The following is a 10,197-nucleotide window of genomic DNA, read 5'->3' on the forward strand; positions in this document are numbered from 1 at the left end:
TATAAACAATAACTAGTTACATATTGTTGTTGTTGTTGGTTGTGGGGCTTGAACTCTGGGGCCTGGACGCTGTCCCTGAGCTCTTCAGCTCAAGGTTAGTGCTCTACCACTTGAGCCACAGTGTCACTTCCAGTTTTCTGGTGGTTTATTGAAGATAGGAGTCTCATGGACTTTCTTGCATGGGCTGGCTTTGAATCATGATCTTCAGATCTCAGCCTCCTGAGTAGCTAGCATTATAGGCGTGAGCCATTGACCCCTGGCTAGTTACATATTTTTAAAAGAGAAGTTCTATGTTTCAAATGTAGAATCTCTAGTTTCAAACTAGATCCCTCTCACTAGGCAGAGGATCTACTACTGGAACCCACTCCCCTAGACCTTGCCTTTCATTAATTTGAAAATATCAACCCACTACCTCTTGATTGCAAAGCAAGAATCATATGATAAATTATTTTTCTCATAGATGGTATTATCTGCCAGTAACTCCTAGTGGAAGTGGATATTTCCACCACCAAGTGAAGTGGGAGAGAATAAAGACCCAGTGACCCAGTGGTCCCAGTGCAGGGAATCCTGCATACAAGGAGAGAAATGTACATGTAAATGATGGAAATCCACAGGAGGTAGAGAAATGCAGCCTGCACCTGGCTTCACCTCCTGACTTTCCCTTTCCCATGCCTGGTTGAATCCTTCCTGGCCATATTTATTACAATGTATCCTTTCTTAGCAATACCTCCTGTACCTCAGTTATAGGTTTGAAGTTTCTCTTATTCTGAGAGTTTGTTTGCTTTGTGGTTTCATCTTGTATATTCTTACAGCCTTTTACTTTTAATAAATCATTTCTTCAAGTGGTGTGCCAGAGATTTTGAGTTTTTTAAAAATAAAATCGTATGGCATCAAACATAAACAATCAGGGTTTAATTTTTAATCTGGATATCACTCTGGTAGTCTCTTTGATAAGCTCTGGTGGTGCCTAGGACTTCATTGTGGTGCACCATGGATTCACACATTGTTGGACCAAGTCCTAGGACCTACCCACAAGAAAACTGAGGTCTTTGCACTGGGAGCCTGGGGTTAGTGTCTGTGCAGGAGCAGATCCTAGGATCCCATGGCCCTGAAGAAGGACAGAGGTGCTTGGCCACTGTCCCAAAACATTGCCATAGTCATCCACCTTGACCTACCTGAAGTCATTGACAACAGTCCTCAAGGTCTAAGAGCTAGACCCCGGCTGTAATTGGCCCATTCTTCCCTGATGTCACTGGGTCCAGCTGGATTGGTCCATTTCCTCACTGATCTCACATGCCATTGTGAGGGTCCCTGCAGTGGTTCCAGAAGGTAGGTAGTTTCTGTGCAGTGCTGAGATCTCCTTTGATGACTACTGGACTAAGTCAGAGCTAGGTTGATACTTTTTTAGCTGGGGAGGAGGTTTTGTGTTGTGTGGGTTTGGGGATTTCTGTTATTCTGTAGTTTAGATTGTGCTAATTTCAGTTAAGATATACTACCACTGAATTGATTTAGCTGTTTCATTAAGATTTGATACCCAACACATGATTTTGCTAATTTTAATTATGATTTGCTACCTACTGTATTTACTTAGCTAAGTATAGTTAAGATTTACTATGCATCATATTTAAGGAGCTAAGTTTAGTTAGGGTTGATTCCCTGCCATCCCATAAAGAAAATGGAGTCAAATGACAATGGATACACTACATTCTCCTTCAGGGAAGATGAGATCCTTGCCAGTCAATACCATGTACAGCATGTACATTGTCTATGGCAACTATGGGGAAGTGAAGGCCTATCTGCCTCACAGACAGTGAGGTAGCAGTAAAAATACTGGAGCGAGAAGACTACCGTATGCTGGTAGAAAATGAAGTGGATATTGTTAAGGCTCTGAATCACCCCCACATGATTAGAGTGTTCCAAGTGATCCAGGGAGAGAAACATGTCTACCTGGTAATAGAAATGGCCACCAAGGGAAACCTGCAAAAGTGGATCAGAGCATCATGCACCTATTTGAGAATGAATCTAAGGTTCTGAAGCAGATAGTAACTTCCTGTGCAGTACTTTCATCTGAATAGGATGGACCACCTTGACCTAAAGCCTGACAACATCCCTACTGGATGAAAATGGCAATACTAATGACTTTGGGTTAAGCCCGAGGATTGCCCCAGGGCAGTTGCTCACAGAAATGTGTGGTGCCTACATATTCCATGCCCCTGAAACCTGAAACAGGTTTCAAGGTGGATCTCTGGGGCCTGGGCACCAGCTTGGTTTTTATGATTACAAGAAATTTCCCATTTAAAGGGACCACTTCCATCCAGCTATGTATACCAATTATACAGGGCAGGTATGATGTACCATATCACCTGACTGCAAAAGGACATAGCATCCTTTCACAGCTGCTAACTGTAAACCCACAGCAGAGGACAGATACACACCAGGTAATGGTTTGATAAGAGTTGAAGAAGGCTGTCTGTGTCCAGGTGAGCCACTGTCCAACAAGTTAGGTCGGACAATTGTCACCAGAATGTGTTTCATGGGATCCAACAAACTTCAGACCTACACATTGGTACTACAGAGAACATTTGATGAAGTGATGGCCACTTACTTTCTGATAAAAGATGGTTTAAAACAAGATAGTGCCAGCCCTGTGAAACTAAATCAGTGCACCTGCTGTGTTCAACCATACCCAAATGTCACAAACCTTCCCACTTTTCTTGTAAAGAGATCAAGTTTAACATGACCATTTCAGTCTCTTCTGCCAATGTGCAGCTAGACGCAGTGCCGCCTCCCTGCCATTCCCCTCTGCTTCCTGCAGAGGAGCTCCATTCCCAGTATCTCACACCATACTTCAGTGGCTGCCCTCAACTGCTTCTCCCTCCTGACGAGCTATGAAGAGACAGCTGTAAAGCAAAAGCCCTGCCCTCTGCAGAGCCCCAGGATGAGAACAGAGTCTGCAGGGTTAGCAAGAGACAGTGCTGCAGTGAGCCTGGAATGAAGCTTAGAAGATATGGGGTCTGGTATGGAAGAGCTGCCAGAGGAGGCTGCACAGAAAGTTCATACTAGTGTGTTCCCAGCATACCTAGCAAAGACTGCGGCTCTTGCCTTGGGAACAGAGATAAAACATCAGAGGAAAATGCCTTTCCCTCTGAGCAGCCTAAGAATGATAGCAGAGACTCTATCTCGAAAAGAAAATGGGGCAAGAGGGAAGTGGTTAGCAGGATAGTAGTCCCTGCTCTTCACAGATGGTGCTGCTGTCTGCGAACCAGGGAACAGAACAGTTACAGGGAAGGCAGAGAAGAGCCCTGAAAGACTTCAAAGCCACTCAGAGCCAGAAACCCTATCACTGACATATGAAGCTTCTCACACACCCATCTGGAGACAGCAGAACAACCCCAGCCCCAGGGGGTTTGGAAGAACAGGGTCATGCAAGAGAAATGAGCCTGAGTCTCTGAACACTAATAACCCTATTAGAAGATGGCTCTAGTCACAAAATGTACTGCCTGAATACACTTAAAACTGATTTTCTTAGGGAAAACAAAGTGAAAGTCTTTCAAAGACAAAACAGGAACGATCATTATCATAAGGAAACAATTGAGGCCAAACTGTCTGTGGTTGCCTAGAAATGCTGTCCTCTAAAGAGAGGACATCCTTAGAACACTCAGGATGAATGAGAATAGCTTAGAAGTGTTTGTCTTCTCACTTTAAAACTAGCTAAATGACTTCAGCTTTTAAGCTTGAATTCTAATTTTACTTAGAGTGTGTAGACAAATCCCTATTCCCTTTGTTTAGAAATGTATGTGGTGTAAATCTGTATATTTTATAAACCTATGAATCTATCAATACTATAGTCTATAAGAACCTGTAAATTTATTCCCTTATGTAACTGTAACCTCTCTGTATATCACTTTGACAATAAAATTAAAATAAAAATCTGAATTCTAGAAGTAATATTATAAATATTATGTAACTCTGTTCTTAAAATCGAGAAAACCCAACTTTATTTGCAAGCAAGAGAGAGAGAGAGAAAGAAGAGAGAGAGGGAAAAAAGAGAATGAGAAACCAGCATCAATTGCTGCTGGTGAAGATCTTGAATTCTGCACCTCCTCTCCTGTGAGAAAGAGACTCACGAGTGATTACCACTGCCTGTGGTCACGCCCCCATCACCATGACTAGGCACATAACACAAAGGAAATGAGAAAAGTCGATAACACACATTCTATCCATTTCCCCAAGGCTGCACAGCCCAAGGGATCAGAGCATGAAGATGCATCTTAACATAGACTGTGAATTTTCAGTTCTAGACAAATGACCGCCCTGGCAGAAAGAAAAACTAAAGGTTTTTGTTGTTGATGGCAGTGGTGGTTGGGGTAAAATTTTGGTAAGAACAGCTTGGTTTTACTTTGACCTTTTTCGCTTTGTTCTTTTCTCCTTAAAAGAAATTCTTTGTTTTTCCTTGTATCTTATGAAATAATTCTTTCAGTTTTTTTTCTATTTTCCAAATTATATTTTTCATTTAAATATATTTTTCCTCTCTCTATCCATGCCTGCTCCATGTCTCCTAGTCACAGAGCTTGAAGTCAGGTCATGAACACTGTCCCTGAGCTCATGTTAAGGCCAGTGCTCTGCCTCTTGAGCCACATTTCTACTTCTACTTCTGAATTTTTTGGTGATTAATTGGAGATGAGTATCCTGGACTTTTGTTCCCAGACTGACCTCAAAACTCAAACCTCAAATCTCAGGTGTACAGGCATGATCCACCTGTGCCCAGCAGGTTTAGATGCTTTAATTTACATGTAGGGCTAGGTGCTGACTCTGAGCTTTTATGCTCAAGACTAACTCTAGCACTTGAGCCACATCACTTCAGGTTCTTTGGGGATGAGTTAGAGATAATAACCTCAATGTCTTCCCTACCTTGGTTGACTTTGAAGAGCCTCAGACCTCAGCCTCCTGAATAGAGGAGTACACGTGGGAGCCATGGGTGCCTGGCCAATTAATAAGTCCCCAAACTACCTTGAATACTTTAGAATGACAAACCGTTTTCTACTGCCTGGATTTCAGACACACTGCAGGTTGTAAGGGAGGAACAAGCTGTGTTGGAGAACCAGAAATACTTGCTCAGGGTGCTAATGTATCAGAGAAACTATTCACTGTGAGGTGAAATGTGATTTACTCTTTGAATCAACTAAATTCCTTTCTTTCTAGTCTTTTTCTTAATAGAACACTTCACTTCATTGTTTTTCAATTCCAAAAAATTTAAAATTAAATTTATCCCTTCTTTGAGAATTGATTACACAATAAATGAGTTTCCTCATTTGTGTGCCTGTTTTCAAGGGCCTGATATGGGTCTTGTGTCCTATTCCACCATGGCTCCTCCTGAGATGAGCTTCCTCAGGAGAGTCAATGATTGTGTAAAAGGTCTCATAAACTGACAGGTGTTATAGAGGAGTCTGGGTGGACTCAAGTGACTGGATGAGATTGTACTCATTTATACATAGCACTGATTTAATATTTCAAATGAATGAAATGTAATCTTATTTCTTACTACAAAGCAATATATATACATTTACATATTATATATATATATATGTCTGTCTTTGAAAGAATTGCAAACTTTATTTTAGAACTATATGAAACTCAAGAAAAGTAGAAATTGGTAAGGTTGATATTTCAAAGTAGAAATTGGTAAGGTTGATATTTCAAATCAAGTAAATAGGTTGTATTTTATTTTACTTTTTTGCATGTCAACTTTATGCTTAATTCACACTGAAATTTTCAAAATCAATGAGAGTGCATTTCAAAAGCTGCTCACTTTTGGCCATTTAAAAAACTTTTATAAGCATGTATTAGTATAACATGTGGTTCTGGGATTTATTTTTTTCCACATAAAACTATCCATGATAAACTGTCTGCCGGCAGGTATTCAGTGTGAACATTCCATGATGACCTGTCACCACAGTGATGAAATGAGGCATGTCTTGCCTTCTATTTCAACTGTCAATCAGAGCCACGTGTCACATTTGTGAGTAGTTGGGACATTCTATTTCCTGTAAAAGTCCTAAGAGATGGGAAATCTGAGAAGCCACTGTAGAGGTATGTACATACTGAGGTTCTGAATGCTGCTTTTATCCATGGGACTGCTCTATCTTAATCTATATTCCTCATTTTTTACATTCTGTAATAGTTTTATTTTTTTTAATCTTTTTTAAAATTTTTTTTGCACTCCACGTGGCTGGGAAAGAGAGGAGAGAGAGAGGAAAGAGCTAGAAAAGAGCAGAAAAAGGGGTAAGAACAGCAGCACTCACGTGGTATTCAGGTAAGAGGTAGGTTTATTCAGTAGACCTGATGGGACCAGGCAAGGTTGGCACTCCACGTGGCTGGGAAAGAGAGAGGAAAGAGCTAGAGCAGAGAGAGCTAGAAAAGAGCAAGAGCAAGAGAGAGAGAGAGAGCTAGAAAAAGGCAGAGAGAGCAATAGTTTTATTTTTTTAATTTAATTGCCACAATGATGTTACATTTATATCCATAAGGTAATGAATACATTTGTAAATGTTACAAAATTTCATTAAAATATTCAATTAAGTTATGAAACTAATTTTTAAAATATTTTAAATTCTAAATATTGTAGTTTTTCCAATGTAGGGTTTGTAAACATCTTGGAAGAGAAAAGATAACAGGGAACACAAGTACTCTCCCTCCAACAGGTGAGGGGACTCGTGATACTGAATAGAACAATGTCAGAATTTGAGATGTGGCTTAAGGAGTAGAGTGCCAAGCTTGAGCATAAAAGCTAAAGGAGACTAAAGCATCATGAATTGAAGGCTAAGTATCAGCACAAACACAAGGAAAAGGTGAATATATTAATAAAATTCCATGAAACATAGGTTGTATATCTTCTTCTTCATGTAGATGTCCTTAGACATAGTAATCCAGAAGTTTGGGAAGGGTTTTCAGGGTATAGTGACTGAGAGAGTACTGATAACTTAGTCCCTGTTAGGCAGATAATGGTGTAGTGTTGACAAGGAATTGGGTTATCAGGATAGTGGAGTGGACACGGGGTGATGGAGGGAAAGTAGCTTGGGTATTAGTATTAGCATTAGTTTGTGCGAGTTATGCACTGTGGCAGTGAATGTGTATCTACAAGGGAGATCAACTTCTGCTCTCTTGTCCTGAGGCAGCTAGTGAAGGTGAGACTTACTGAGCTCCTGGCTGGTGAGGAGGACCTGAGAAGGAAGATGCCTGTCCTCAGCTGCCCTTGTCCCTTACTTGTTCTTTCACTCAGCTCAGTAATCACCAGAAAGTTGTCACCATCCTCCAACCATCAGTTCAGTAGGACACAAGGCCTCTGTTAATTAGTTTTAACTGCTCATCAGGGATGATCAAAGAACAGTGAATTCTTGGAACAGACATCAAGTGGCAATTGGTTTGGGATGTTCTGAGTTCTGAGCCTTCTTGGGTGCCAAGTAGAACAATGGTCACACGTGGGGTCACCTACTGGTCAGGAAGGTTCCCTAGAGACCTTTGACTGAGAAGATGCTGAGAGAGGATTGTCACAAGTGAGCACCCTCTCATGTCCTTCAGAGAAAGTCTAATTATAAGAAGCTATCCTATTTTTGGTCAGGAATAGAAAGGTAGAGGCATTAGGCACAGGTTCATGATTTGAACCTTTCCCTGGCTCAAGCTGTCCCCTAGAGCATTAGTATTCCCAGAGTCACTTTGTTACAGAGGATTTAAGACTAAGACTTGCTCTTGGTTCTAGATTCCATGACATCATGCAGAGGAATCAAGAGTTGGGGGAGCTCTGTATCCAGCACCCAATTAGATTCTTTTCTCATTACCATCACTCAGGAGTGTATTGAATCTGAGGAAGTGTTCAAAATCTCTTACTTTCAATTCTTGCTATGATCTTTCCTCAGGGCTGGGTTGAAATCACAGGAAACAGTAGATGTTCTCTATGACTTGCAAATTATTTAATCACATAAAGAAAGTAGACTTCAGGCTCACCTGTCTTTCCCCATGGTTAACCAATTGGAACAACATAGGCAGACAACTCCAAACATGGAACTTTGCACAGAGTAATCTATACATTGTATAGATTCCATATTCAATTTGATTCCAGGACACCAGGACTCAACCCTTTGATTCCTATCACCTTTTTCTCTATCTGATGTGTTATTTCTATGTGAACTGCTCTCAGTGAAAGTATTTGCCCACATAATCACTCTGTGATGTTTAAGCACTTGCCACACTGGAAAATCTTCATGTTAGGTTAATTAGGTAGGTGCTCAATGAGAACACCACATGTTATTCAGGCAAAGAGCTGTTTATTTCTGAACTTCTGGTTTAAGGCCAGTTTGGGGATTCTAGGTGGCTAGAAATGGCCAATTCACCCCTGGGCCATGTCTTATCTAGGGCATGGGTGAGGAGAAAGTGTGGTCAGGTGGGGGAAAGCTGTGGCCAGGTGGGAGAAGGTGTGGCAACCTCTGATGTGGCTATGATCTCAGAGCCTGGGACCCTCCCACAGTCAGATGAGAGGAGTGACCAGGGGCAGACCAATATGTGATCTCAGAGAAGGGGGAGATGACTGCCTCCAGGTATGCCAGTTATATAGTTCACACAGGTACTGGTAGAAGATGTATACAGATGCGGGGGGGGGGGGGGGAGAGAATAGTCATCTGTATGGGGCCCTCCCGGAGTGTACCTTACACTGCTCAAGCCCACACTGACTCGGTCAATTTGACCAAAGGATTAAGAAGACCAAAATCTTGAACAGAGAGTCCTGACAAAATGGACCAATCTCTCATGCTTCTGCTAACAGCTATTCTACTCTCAACTTCTGTGAGAAATTACTTCTGTTTTTGTTAGCTTCCATGTTTGTGTGAGATTGCTCAATGTCTTTCGGTACCAGGATATTTCACTTCATGTAATATCTTTCATGACCCTTCAACAGTCTTCTCATCACACAAAGAAAAATGCGTTCCAGATGTTAGATATGCAAGCAATGCATAATGAAAACAAAGAACATCACATTGTACTTCAAAATAACAGCAATATAATTTGTAATCAAATAAAATCTTTGAAAAAAATTATTACGAATTGTCACATGGTCAGCTATTCTACTCCCAGTCTCTGTGAGAAGTTGGTTCTAGTTTTCAAAGCTTCCATTTTTGTGTGAGATTGCTCAATAGTTTCTGCACCTTGTAATTTAACAATATAGGATCTTCCATAGTCCTCCAAGAGATTGTAAATGACAGCCTTCTTCTCACCTCTGCTTTAATACTTCACACTTTAGTTTTCATTTGCATTTTGAAGAACCCCTTAAAATCTTGAGGGAAAGCTAGGCACCGGTGGCTCATGTCTGTAATCCTAGCTACTCAGGAGGCTGAAAGCTGAGGATCCCAGTTCAAAGCCAGCCTGGACAGGAAAAGCCCATGAGACTCTAATCTCCAATTCACCACAAGAACACCAGAAGTGGCACTGTGGCTCAAATGGTAGAGCACTTTCCTTGAGCTGAAGAGTTGAGGGACAACACCCATGACCAGAGTTTAAGCCCCATGACGTACAAAAACAAATAAAAGAAATAAAATCTTGAGGGGCTAGGTAACACACATTGCCTCTTGTCTTCTTGTTTTAAAAGATACATTTTATTTTTTTTATTCTGCATTACCTCTTAGAAAACTTTTGAACTCAAATGACAGTTTTCCTTAATGCAAGAATTACAATCAACAGCACTGTACCAAGAATCTAGACTTAACATCTTTTTGTCTTTTGAAACACATATCCAATATCAGTATAGCATTGAAACCAAGTCGCATTACACAGATAAACTTTTTTACCCTCTTTGTAAACCTTTTTTTAAAAATGTTTAATACATCCAAGGGGCAGTTCTAGCAATACCAATCATATCACTCAATTTACCACCAGGTTTTCAGGGTCCATCTGCAAGCAAGAGAGGACAAAGGCCACTCACCCCTCCTATAGAATGGGCTAATTCCCATCTGCCTCTTTAGGGTTAGGTGAACTGCCTTTGTGCCAGCTTGCCCTCTTCACCATGTGTGGACTTCCCCAAGCCTGGATAAGCTTCACTTCTGCCTGTTCACCCCTCATCCTTAAAGATAAGTCTTCTATTGTCTCATACTGTTTTTCCCTTTCCTTTTTTTTGCAGGGGGGTCCGGTCGTGGGGCCTGAACTCTGGGCCTGGGC

General features: G+C 41.1%; 1 long non-coding RNA gene across 1 annotated transcript; it reads left to right on the forward strand.

The window, feature by feature from the left end:
• Window positions 1-1,350: 1,350 nt before the first annotated feature.
• LOC138841611 (uncharacterized) lies at window positions 1,351-6,843 on the forward strand. Its single transcript, XR_011376465.1, has 3 exons — window positions 1,351-1,392; window positions 5,917-6,090; window positions 6,699-6,843. It is a non-coding gene; the product is annotated as an uncharacterized lncRNA (long non-coding RNA).
• The last annotated feature ends 3,354 nt before the right edge of the window (window positions 6,844-10,197 follow it).

The sequence above is a fragment of the Dipodomys merriami genome, unplaced genomic scaffold, assembly GCF_024711535.1.
Source record: "Dipodomys merriami isolate MVZ:Mamm:240054 unplaced genomic scaffold, mDipMer1.0.p SCAF_323, whole genome shotgun sequence".
Taxonomy (NCBI): Eukaryota; Metazoa; Chordata; class Mammalia; order Rodentia; family Heteromyidae; genus Dipodomys; species Dipodomys merriami.